The sequence below is a fragment of the Helianthus annuus genome, chromosome 15 (genome assembly GCF_002127325.2).
Source record: "Helianthus annuus cultivar XRQ/B chromosome 15, HanXRQr2.0-SUNRISE, whole genome shotgun sequence".
Classification (NCBI taxonomy): Eukaryota; Viridiplantae; Streptophyta; class Magnoliopsida; order Asterales; family Asteraceae; genus Helianthus; species Helianthus annuus.
Window position 1 is genome coordinate 167442603 of NC_035447.2, and position 10822 is coordinate 167453424.

Consider the following 10822-nt stretch of genomic DNA (forward strand, 5'->3'; position numbering starts at 1 on the left):
ACATTAAAAGCAACTCCCCTAAATATGCCAAGAAGCCTGAAGAGGCCAAGAAGAACAATGCTAGAGTCTTCAGGATGGAGGCGAAGGAAGCAGTGCTAGATGATTACGTGATCACAGGTACTTTTCTCGTAAATGATATCTTTGCAAGAGTACTTAACGTTGAAATATATTATCTTTATGCTTCCGCTGTGCAATCATATATATTGTGTGGTTTGACTATAATGTTGCCAACTACGTCACGGTAATCCTCCACCGGGCCCACCGGTGAGACACGTGGAAATCGGGGTGTGACACGCACCGAGAGCACTGCATATTCTGAACCGGGACCCCTCTCCGAACGAGCTCACTTTTAGAAGCAATACTCCCATGGACAGCCCACCAGAGCAAGAACAGACTCTTAGGAATGGCCCAGGAATTCCAAACAAACTTGAATCCCGTCTCCTTATGCCCGTTATTTGACTTCGTTAGCTCCGCTCTCACTTGTTTGACTGAAAATTCTTCCTCTGTGCAATCGGACCACTTCCATTTATCTTTGCAATTATTGAGCTTAGCTTGGTTTAGACTTCCCATAAGAGCATTAAACTATCTCCATTCTTCGGCTGAGGTTGGATCCATAACCCAGTCCCACGACCATTGATTAACATCTCCAATCCGAAGCACATTATCAGCCACCATTGCTCGCTTATTTTTTGCTAACCGATACAGATCAGGGAACAAAATCATAAGCGGGACCTGATCCAGCCAAGCATCCTTCCAAAAACTTGTGTTCGACCTGTTACCCAGCTCCACTATCAATTTTTCACGAATATTAACTCCTTTCTTTTCTAAAACCTCTTTCATGCTTCCGATATCTTTCCAAACCCCCGGGACAGTTTTCTTAACGGGGATTAGCATTTTATCATTTTTTGGTGTCATGAATAGCTTTGATAACACGAGCCCAAAGCTGATTTGGGTCCGCTTTGTACCTCCACCACCACTTAACCAACATAGCGTAATTAAACTCCTTGATACCTCCCAGCCCCAACCCGTCTTTCTTTTTTGATCGCACCATTTTCTCCCATTTCACCCATCTCATTTTGTGGCCCGAAGCCGTTTTACCCCAAATGAAGTTCCTACGAATCTTTTCAAGCTTGTTCAAGACACACTTCGGGGCAACAAAAATAGAAAGAAAATAGGATGGAAGACTTCCCAAGACCGCCTTAGCCAAGGTCATCCTCCCCGCAAAGGAGAGATATCGACCTTTCCATTTGGAAAGCTTTTGTTGGAATCGATCTATAATGGGTTGCCAAAATTTCGCTCTTTTCATATTTGCTCCGATAGGGACACCCAAGTAAGTGAACGGAAGAGAACCGATCCCACATCCTAGAACCCGAGCGAGTCTCTCGACCTCATCATCATCCACACCAATACCGAACAACTTGCATTTGTGATGATTTACCTTAAGCCCGGAGATAAGATTCAACCATCTAAGAAGACGGTTAAGGTTAACAACATTTTCTTCCGTCCATTCACCAATGAAAATAACGTTGCTGTGTAGCAAAGGTGAGAAAGAAGCGGACCTTCATTAGGAAGACGAATACCATGGAATATGCCCAAGTCGATGGCCCGCTTCATGAGAAGATTCAAAACTTCCATGACAATAATAAAAAGAAAAGGGGATAATGGATCCCCTTGTCTCAAACCCCTTCTGAATTTGAATTCTCCCGTCGGGGACCCATTTAACAAGACCGAACCCCACCCGGAAGAAAGGCAACCCTTAACCCACTTAATCCAAATGTCGGGAAAAGCCATACTTTCCAAAACTTGAAGGAGGCACTTCCAATTAATAGAGTCGTACGCTTTTTCAAAGTCGACCTTAAATATCATCATCTTTTTCTTACTCTTTTTAGCCCTTGCCACCGTCTCATTAATAATAATCGGGCTATCTAGGATGTTTCTACCACCAACGAACGCCGATTGCGTATGGGATATGATATCGTTCAAGGCGAATTTTAACCGGTTTGCTAAAACTTTAGCAATGATCTTGTAAGACGAGCCGACGAGCGAAATCGGGCGGAAACACTTAAGCTCTTGAGGATCTTTTTTCTTCGGGATTAACGCTATAAAGGACGAGTTGCATCCCTCACTTATTCTACCAGACGAATGAAAATCTTCCATCATCAACATCACCAATGGTTTTAGTTGGTCCCAAAAAGCTTTAAAAAATTTCAAAGTAAAGCCGTCTGGGCCCGGGGCTTTACCTCCATCGCAATTCTTAATAGCTAGTCTCACTTCTTCTTCCGAGAATGGTCTGCATAAAAACAATTGTTGCTGGCCAGAAATATGCGGCAAACCAGAGGCGGAAAATTTGGGCCTTCGTCTTATAGGCTCGGAGAAAAAACTTTTAAACCATTTTCTCACTTCAGCTTTCATCTCAACTGGGTCAACAATCCAAGTGCCTTTGAAATTCAGACCATTAATCCGATTTAACGCTAAATTCATGTTCACCACCTTGTGAAAAAACGAGGAATTCTCATCTCCAAACCTGATCCAGTTAACCCGAGCTTTTTGTTGCATATCTTTCGCTTTATTGATCTCCATGGTTTTTAGTTTAACACTGCACTCTACCCTCGTTTTTTTGTCACCTAAAGATAACGTATTGTACTCGGCTTTCCTTTCAATCTCTTCAACTTTTTTCAGCAACTCTGTCGAATCCTTCTCAGCGATCAATATGACCTCTGCCCTCCAATTTTTGATGTCATTCTTAATATTTTTTAGCACACTGGCCAGAGCCGCGTCACCCCTTTTGGGCGAGAATGAAGGCAGAGCGTGCATATTCACAATGTTCACCAGCCGGGCTTCACCCACCCACGAGTTAAAAAACCGAAAAGGAGAGGGACCAAAGTCCATTAAACCACACGACAAAGATAGAGGACAATGGTCCGAGAGACCTCTTTTATGTACTTCGACTTTTGATTGTGGCCAGCTCGACATGAAATTATCGCAAACCAGAAACCTATCCAATCTGCTAAGTTTCACTTCCAAATTATCAGAAATAAAAGTATACTTACCCCCAATCATCGGGAATTCAGCGAGGCCTGCTTGAAGAATGAATCCGTTGAACGCAGCAGTAGAAGCCCCATCGAATCTAGAATTCACTCTTTCATCCTCAGATCTGACATCATTAAAGTCCCCGAAAAAGATCCACATACCTTCTATCTGCCCTTTAATCTCCAGAATTTCTTCCCAAAGCTCCCGGTGACTTCTCGGATCATTCAGAGCATGTAAATTAACAACATTCAGCTTGCCGATAGAGCCTGAAACAATCCCCGCGACCAGCAAAAATCTATGTCTCTTAATAATTGTGTCCGCTTTGAAAGCACTCGGATCCCAAATCGAAACAAGGCCTCCAGATCTACCCACCGAGTCAACCGACGCAGACTCCATGGCGGATCTACCCCAGAACTGGCTAATCACCACCTCCGACACTCCGGCCTGGTGGGTCTCTTGCAGGCCAACGAAATTGCACCTCAGACTGCATTTCAAATTACGCACCCAATTTCTCTTATTTGGGTCAGACACACCATTGATGTTCAAGGATAAATAATTCATTGGGCATGGTTGCACTCCTTTTCTCCATTAACAAGCTTAATCACGTGATTTTCAAAGCCACAGACCTCGATTCCATCCTTGCTGCCCAGAGCCAAAGTTTCTGAGACCTCCACTTCGACACTGTTGGCCCGGATTTCATCCCTGGCTACTTCGGGATCGGCCGCGATTCTCTACTCCGAAGCTGTTCTATCTCTCTCAGCCCTTTCTTCTTCCTCAATAATATGGAATGTCTCTGCTAAGTTGAAGGGATCAGAATTGTCCTCCACCACGTTATCATTTAGATCAGGGGTTCTAAAAAGGCCTGTCTCCACTCTCCTAGCTCTTGACTTCTGATTAGGCCTCATAGTAATGAAGTTGGGCCTGTTTTGGGGAAAAGAAGGCCCAGAAGGGAAACTGGGCTCAACATTACTCGTATTAGGCTCCATAAAATTAAACTCTTCCACAAGTTCTGGCCCACTGAATCTCTCTCCACATGCCCTGTTCCAGCCGCCAAACCCCTAGATCCCATCTCCTCATTGACATGCGTCTCGGAATTCGGGCAGACGTTTGAGTTCTCCATGCAACCTTTGTCTCGATCTTCCATGCAACTACTACCGATTGATTTCTCCATGCAACCCAAATCACGATCTCCCATGCAACCTTTCGAATCCACAGCCTTCGGGATTACCGGCGGTGAGGAGGAGACACTTTCCGGTGACCTGATTTCCAGATCTTCAGCCGCCCCTGGAGAAGGAGGCTCTGAGTTATCCTCCAATAAGAAAGCAGGAGCCCACTGCCCGGTTAACTCTTCGACCCAAACCTTGAACTCGTGATCACGCCAAGTCATCGTTAATTCAGTAGAGATCCGTTTACCTGTGTTAACGAGCACTGCCATAACGTCCTCCGAGATATTACCATCATTCGGAGAGACGTTTGATTTGATGAGAAGCCTACCACAACGTTCACCGATACGGTTTAATACATTTCTATCCCAAAGGGAAGCTGGAACCCCCATTACCTTGATCCAGGCTACCCTATCATAAACAGGAGGGACTCCTTCCCATTTGTAAAGTCTTGAAAACCATGAAGCCCATTCTTCAGCTCTGGTCCTAAGATAGTCATTTGCCACCTTTTGGTCGGAAAATGTGATCAGGACTCTTAATCCGCCCAAATGTCTTAACACTGGACCTTCCTCCACCACCCCGGAAAGAATGTTTCTCAAGTTGTCAAGGATCTCTATATCTTTCGTCTCACCCACAAGCAACTTGGATTCCCAAGCCTTTTTCGCCTCAGTGATAAGTGGAGGGAGTTCCACCAGACTCACACCAAGTCATCGTTAATTCAGTAGAGATCCGTTTACCTGTGTTAACGAGCACTGCCATAACGTCCTCCGAGATATTACCATCATTCGGAGAGACGTCCGATTTGATGAGAAGCCTACCACAGCGTTCACCGATACGGTTTAATACATTTCTATCCCAAAGGGAAGCTGGAACCCCCATTACCTTGATCCAGGCTACCCTATCATAAACAGGAGGGACTCCTTCCCATTTGTAAAGTCTTGAAAACCATGAAGCCCATTCTTCAGCTCTGGTCCTAAGATAGTCATTTGCCACCTTTTGGTCGGAAAACGTGATCAGGACTCTTAATCCGCCCAAATATCTTAATACTGGACCTTCCTCCACCACCCCGGAAAGAATGTTTCTCAAGTTGCCAAGGATATATGAATATAACCACTAACTTTATTCGGTTCGGAATAAATAAACACTCTTCTTTGTATCATAATTAAGTAATAGATGTTGATCTTTACCTGACACAAATGATTAAGGGGAACCTAATTAAATCTCCACCTATGAAAAAGTAAAAGAAAACAAAAACATGTTTTAGACAATCTACTTTTAAATTATATGAAATATAGCATATTGTATTCTATATCAAATTTTAACCTTAGAGAAACAAATACATACACATGTTATACTTGTGCTACTATAAGATCCCCTTTAATCTTTTATAGAAAATTTAGTTTTATAGATTTTCCTAAAAGATTCTATAACTTTTCATATTTTATAGATTTTCCTAAAAGATTCTATAACTTTTCATATATAAATATAACCACTATATATGAAGTGTAGCAGTTCTCGTTAAATAGTTTTATATGCATACATGGACAACAACTTTTTACATCTGAATTCACCTAACTTAAATTTGTAAGGATTTAAACCCATACCATTTTTATAGAGCAAACACTAGAAAATTAGATCTTCAATGTGTGTATATATGTCTATCACATTCCGCTGTGAGTTTACTAATGAAGAAGTGTGAGAAAGTGGAATAAAAGTAGGAAATATTTATGTTTCGGAGTTAAAGAAAATCTTTTCTATGACCTATTTTCCTGAAATGGAAAAACGTGGAAGGGGAAACAAATAAAAGGTTTTACAAATTACTATTTTACCCTCTCATTAAAATTTGTTGTAAAACTGAATGATAGTATATTTGTAAAACTATACATTTCTTTTCTCTTCCTTTCAACTCGGGTACATATAAACATTTACTTTCTTTTTCTTTATTTCGAACTCTGAAACACAAAATAAAATTATATCTTTTCATTTCAAATAAAAAGTTATAAAATCAATCTTAGAGGAAACAAAAATGAACGATATATAATAGGGTGTGCAAAAAACCGAATTAACGGACTCATAACCGAATTAATCGAAAAAACCTAACCGAATAAAAAACCAGTGGGTTGGTTAATTGTTTTGCTAAAATCCGAAAGTAGCGGGTTGGTTATGATTATCAATCTTTCCATACCTACCTTAACCGAACCGAATCGAACTAACCTATAGTAAAATCTTTGTCAGATTTGCAATTTTCATCATTCTTTCAATGTTTGATATTTTAGGATGAATGCTTGTTTAAGTTTATGGGTTATAACATTTCGTTTTTTATAAACATTCGTTTGAATTTATGAATCATACTGCTTATTTAAATATCTGATAATCATCGGTATTAATATATATATGTGTGTATTTTTTTTGCTACGTAATATAATAATATATAGAAATGTTGAATAACAATTTTTTCCATGGTCGCAAATTGCAAGCCCAAACTTTCAGACTAAAAAATCACAATTATATTGTGTTGAGTTACTTTTAGCAAGGCTCAAATTCACAGTTAACTGGCCCGCTATAACCATCAAAACCGAATAACCAAAGCTGTCATAACCGATCGATTATGGTTATGATTATTTATTAACCGATATCTTGGTTATGGTTATGGTTATGGTTTTAAGCCAAAACCAACCCAAATCGACCTATGCACACCTCCTATTGTATAATATATCTACTTACTAAAATGTAAATAAATATAAATATTAAAGAATCAAAGAATATAGATATAACTAACAATAATATATACAAAACCTTCAATTAACACATTTAAAGAATCAAATAATATAGATATAACTAACAATAATATATACAAAACCTTCAATTAACACATATGCTTCACGGATATAAAATGCAAAGTTGATCAATTAATTAATTCATAGAAAATACATTTTTTACTACTTTAGGCTACGGAATCTAACTAGGCGTTCTTTTACGAGCTTGAATGTCTTTTAATTTATTTAATAATATCTTAATCAATGACTTTTCTTCAAATAAATTAACTTTATTAATTTCATCATCGATATGTTTAACTTTTAGAGACAATTTTCAATATAAATATATACCTTTTAAAAGACTATTTTGAAATTAAATTAACTTTCATTAAATCAACTTAAAAAAAAACAAAACAAACAAATTTAATCTAATACTAATAAAGAAGTCCCCTTAATGCCACATGCCATTCTCTCATAATAAATAATAAAGGATTTTACTAAAATGCCATGTGGCAATTTATCATACAACATCAAACATAATAAATAATACATAAATTAATATAAAGACCATTGTCCACCTTAATAAATACATATATTTATATATCATCTTACTCAAAAGAAATTGATATACCATCATGCTTGAGTTAATAAATTATATTATATGATATATAGATAAAAATATAAGAATTAATTTATCTCTTGAATATACTGATTTTACATATTAAAGATCAAGATTATCTTCATCTCTATGACATATGATAAAGTGTCATTATATTTTTTTTAATATGAATATACTTTAAAATCAAAAGTCTTTTAATCGTTAGTTTATTATTATCTCTAAAAAAACTAATATTATCTTTTATTATTATTAATATCTTCGATTTAATTATTTATGCATTGTTATATTTACTTTATTTGATAATATAACATCTCATTAAGATTAACAAAATATATTTTTAATTAAAAGCAAATTATTTAAAATTTTAATTATTGATAAAGATGATAAAGTAACAAATCTACTAATAAAAAAAGTCCCCTGAATATCACACGTGACTCTAATTTAACTTTTAATAAATATCAAATCTTATTTAACTTTTAATATTAGATTCCAACTATTGTCACATGTCATTCTCTTATTCAACCTTACAATTTAGACTTACATTATATTTAAAAATATTTTTTTAGTCCTTATCCTTACTAATATAATAGATTTAATTTAATTATGTTAATAACCATATTAGGATGCACTATTTAATTAACTTTATAGATTAATACAATGTATTTTATTAATTATTATCGTAAAATAAAAAAAAAATAATTAGATCTTTTTTTATTAAACCGTCTTTATATTAATACTAATAAAAAAACGCAATAATTAGATTATACTAATATTACATTTTTTAATTATGTGATCAGGATTATATAGAAGTATGATTTACAATTTTTTTTATTTTACGTTTGTAAAACACGGGCTTGTAACATTTATAAATTAAAACATTATTCAATCTAAGTTTTCTTTTATATTTAATCCGTGTAATACACGGGTTTATAGACTAGTAATAATAACAAACAAGTGATTTCATATCATACACTTTATTTTAAACAAAACAAACAAATTTAAGTTAATAATAACAAACTATTTCACATCATACACTTTATTTTTAAACAAGTCAAACATGCCGAAACGTTTATTCTTCATACAATCATAAATATTTTCAAGCCAACGGTATTATCCTATATACTTAAAGTACAAAGTCGGTGGCAAAGGCCACCGACAACCCTCTCAAAATAACAATTTTATCCTTCGATGAAAAACCAACAACAAACCCTCAAATCTCCACCGGAAAATTCATGGCGAACAACAGAAAACGACACCGTCGTGATCAAGATCGCCGGAGCAACCAAAATCGCGACCATTCAAGATCTCCGGACCCAAATCACAATCGGGTCAACCACCAATCCCCAAAAGGTAAACAACCAGTTTTCATTTCATACATTGACACCCCTAATTTACCTCCTAAAGTCAAAATCCTATGTGAAATCATTGCAAATACACCATCTTTAGAACTAGATAGATCTTTAGACGATACTGCAATAAGGGTCTCTACAGAAGACGTTGAAGATGTTTTGAAACTATCTTACGCATACCCGGCTGCTGCCGTTTAGTTTTTTCGGTGGGCAGGGTATCAATTAGACGATAGACATAGCCCGTACGCTTGGAATTTGATAATTGATATGTTGGGAAAACATTGTTTGTTTGATGCAATGTGGGATGCGATTAAATCGATGAAACAGGAAGGGATGCTTTCTTTAGCTACTTTTGCGTCGGTTTTCGGTAGTTATGTGATGTCGGATAAGGTTAAGGACGCGTTGGCAGCGTTTCGAGTGATGGAACAGTACGGCTGTGTTGCGGATGTTGTGGCGTTGAACTCGCTGTTTAGCGCGATTTGTAGAGACGGGAAGACGGCGGACGCTAGAGATTTTTTTAATACTGTGAGGAGTAGGATTAGGCCGGATGCGGATACGTATGCGATTTTATTGGAGGGTTGGGAGAAAGAGCAACACGCGGTTAACGCTAGGGAAACGTTCAATGAAATGGTGTTTCAAACTGGATGGGATCAGAACAATTTTTCTGCGTATGATTCGTTTTTGTATGCGTTGCTTAATGGGTCGGGTGGGCTGAAGGAGGCTATGAAGTTTTCCGTAATCTTGAAGGGTAAAAAGTGTTATCCGGGGATTAGTTTTTTTAAAGCTGCGTTAAAGAGTGTGCGATGATCGGCGATGTAAAGGTGGGTAAACTGCTGTGGGATAAAGTTCATTGATCTTCATTTTGTTTACAACAGATTCATGACAAAATAGAAGACAATTGGGATGGGAAGAGATAATCAAGAAGGGTGGATATATCGGCTTATCCGGGATCAGGTGCGAATGATCTTCGTATGCTAATGCCTTGATAAGGGATCTGTTGAGTTTCACATAACTTTATATAACTAATACCTGGAAAATATTGAATATGCAACCATCTATGTACATTGTATTAAACACATAATACACTTGGATTTTCTTTTATTGTATGTGCCTAAATAATGGCTAACTTGGTTGTATCTGGAGTTGATAATACCTTTGTTGATTTACTACGTTGAGTACGTGAATATACGGTTTTGCCGCAACAAAGCGCGGCATGGCTAAATCCTAGTTACAATTATAAGTCTATAGGAATAACAAACCCATCCATTTTCATTGTTGGGATAATTGAAAAACGTATCATTCTTTTGTCAACCATGGGTTGAGCCAACTGAAGAAACACGGAATAGCCACCGGAGATGGCTCGGACCGCTTTCTCTGAGAGGATGGAGAATCACACCTTGTTCCTTCTCTTTGGATTCAGATCTGCAAAGAAGAAGAGGGAAACGTGGGGATGTAGAGACGGCCGGTAGAGGAAGAATCCTCTATTTTCAGCTACAAAAAGTGTGTTTACCCCATATCTCATTCCCTAATAATATGGAGACATCCTTATATAGGAGACATGAGCAACCCTAACCTCAATGGGCCAAGCCCAGTTAGGGGTTGTCTCTACAAGCCCACAGCCTAGTGTAGTGTAAACTGCAACGCGCTGGGCGTCGCGGGTTAGTACGGAATAATAATAAATATTAATATAAAAGGCGATTAATGTATAACCGTTTAAAGCCGGGTCAAGTACCTTACCTCTACAAGTCCCTTAGTCTAGTTTTGCTTCCGCGTGCAAGTGCTAGGAGTAGCACTAGACTTATTAGGAGCTCGAAAGTGAAGATTACTAGTTTTGCCACCCTCCTAAGACCGTGGGGGTATGGTGGGGCGAGGGTTGGGCTTGGGTTGGTGCATTAGTTGACACGT

At 37.7% G+C, this 10822-nt stretch overlaps 1 pseudogene; it reads left to right on the top strand.

Annotated features, from left to right (window-relative positions):
* The first annotated feature begins 8687 nt into the window (after window positions 1-8687).
* LOC110912453 lies at window positions 8688-10079 on the top strand (annotated as a pseudogene).
* Window positions 10080-10822: the final 743 nt, after the last annotated feature.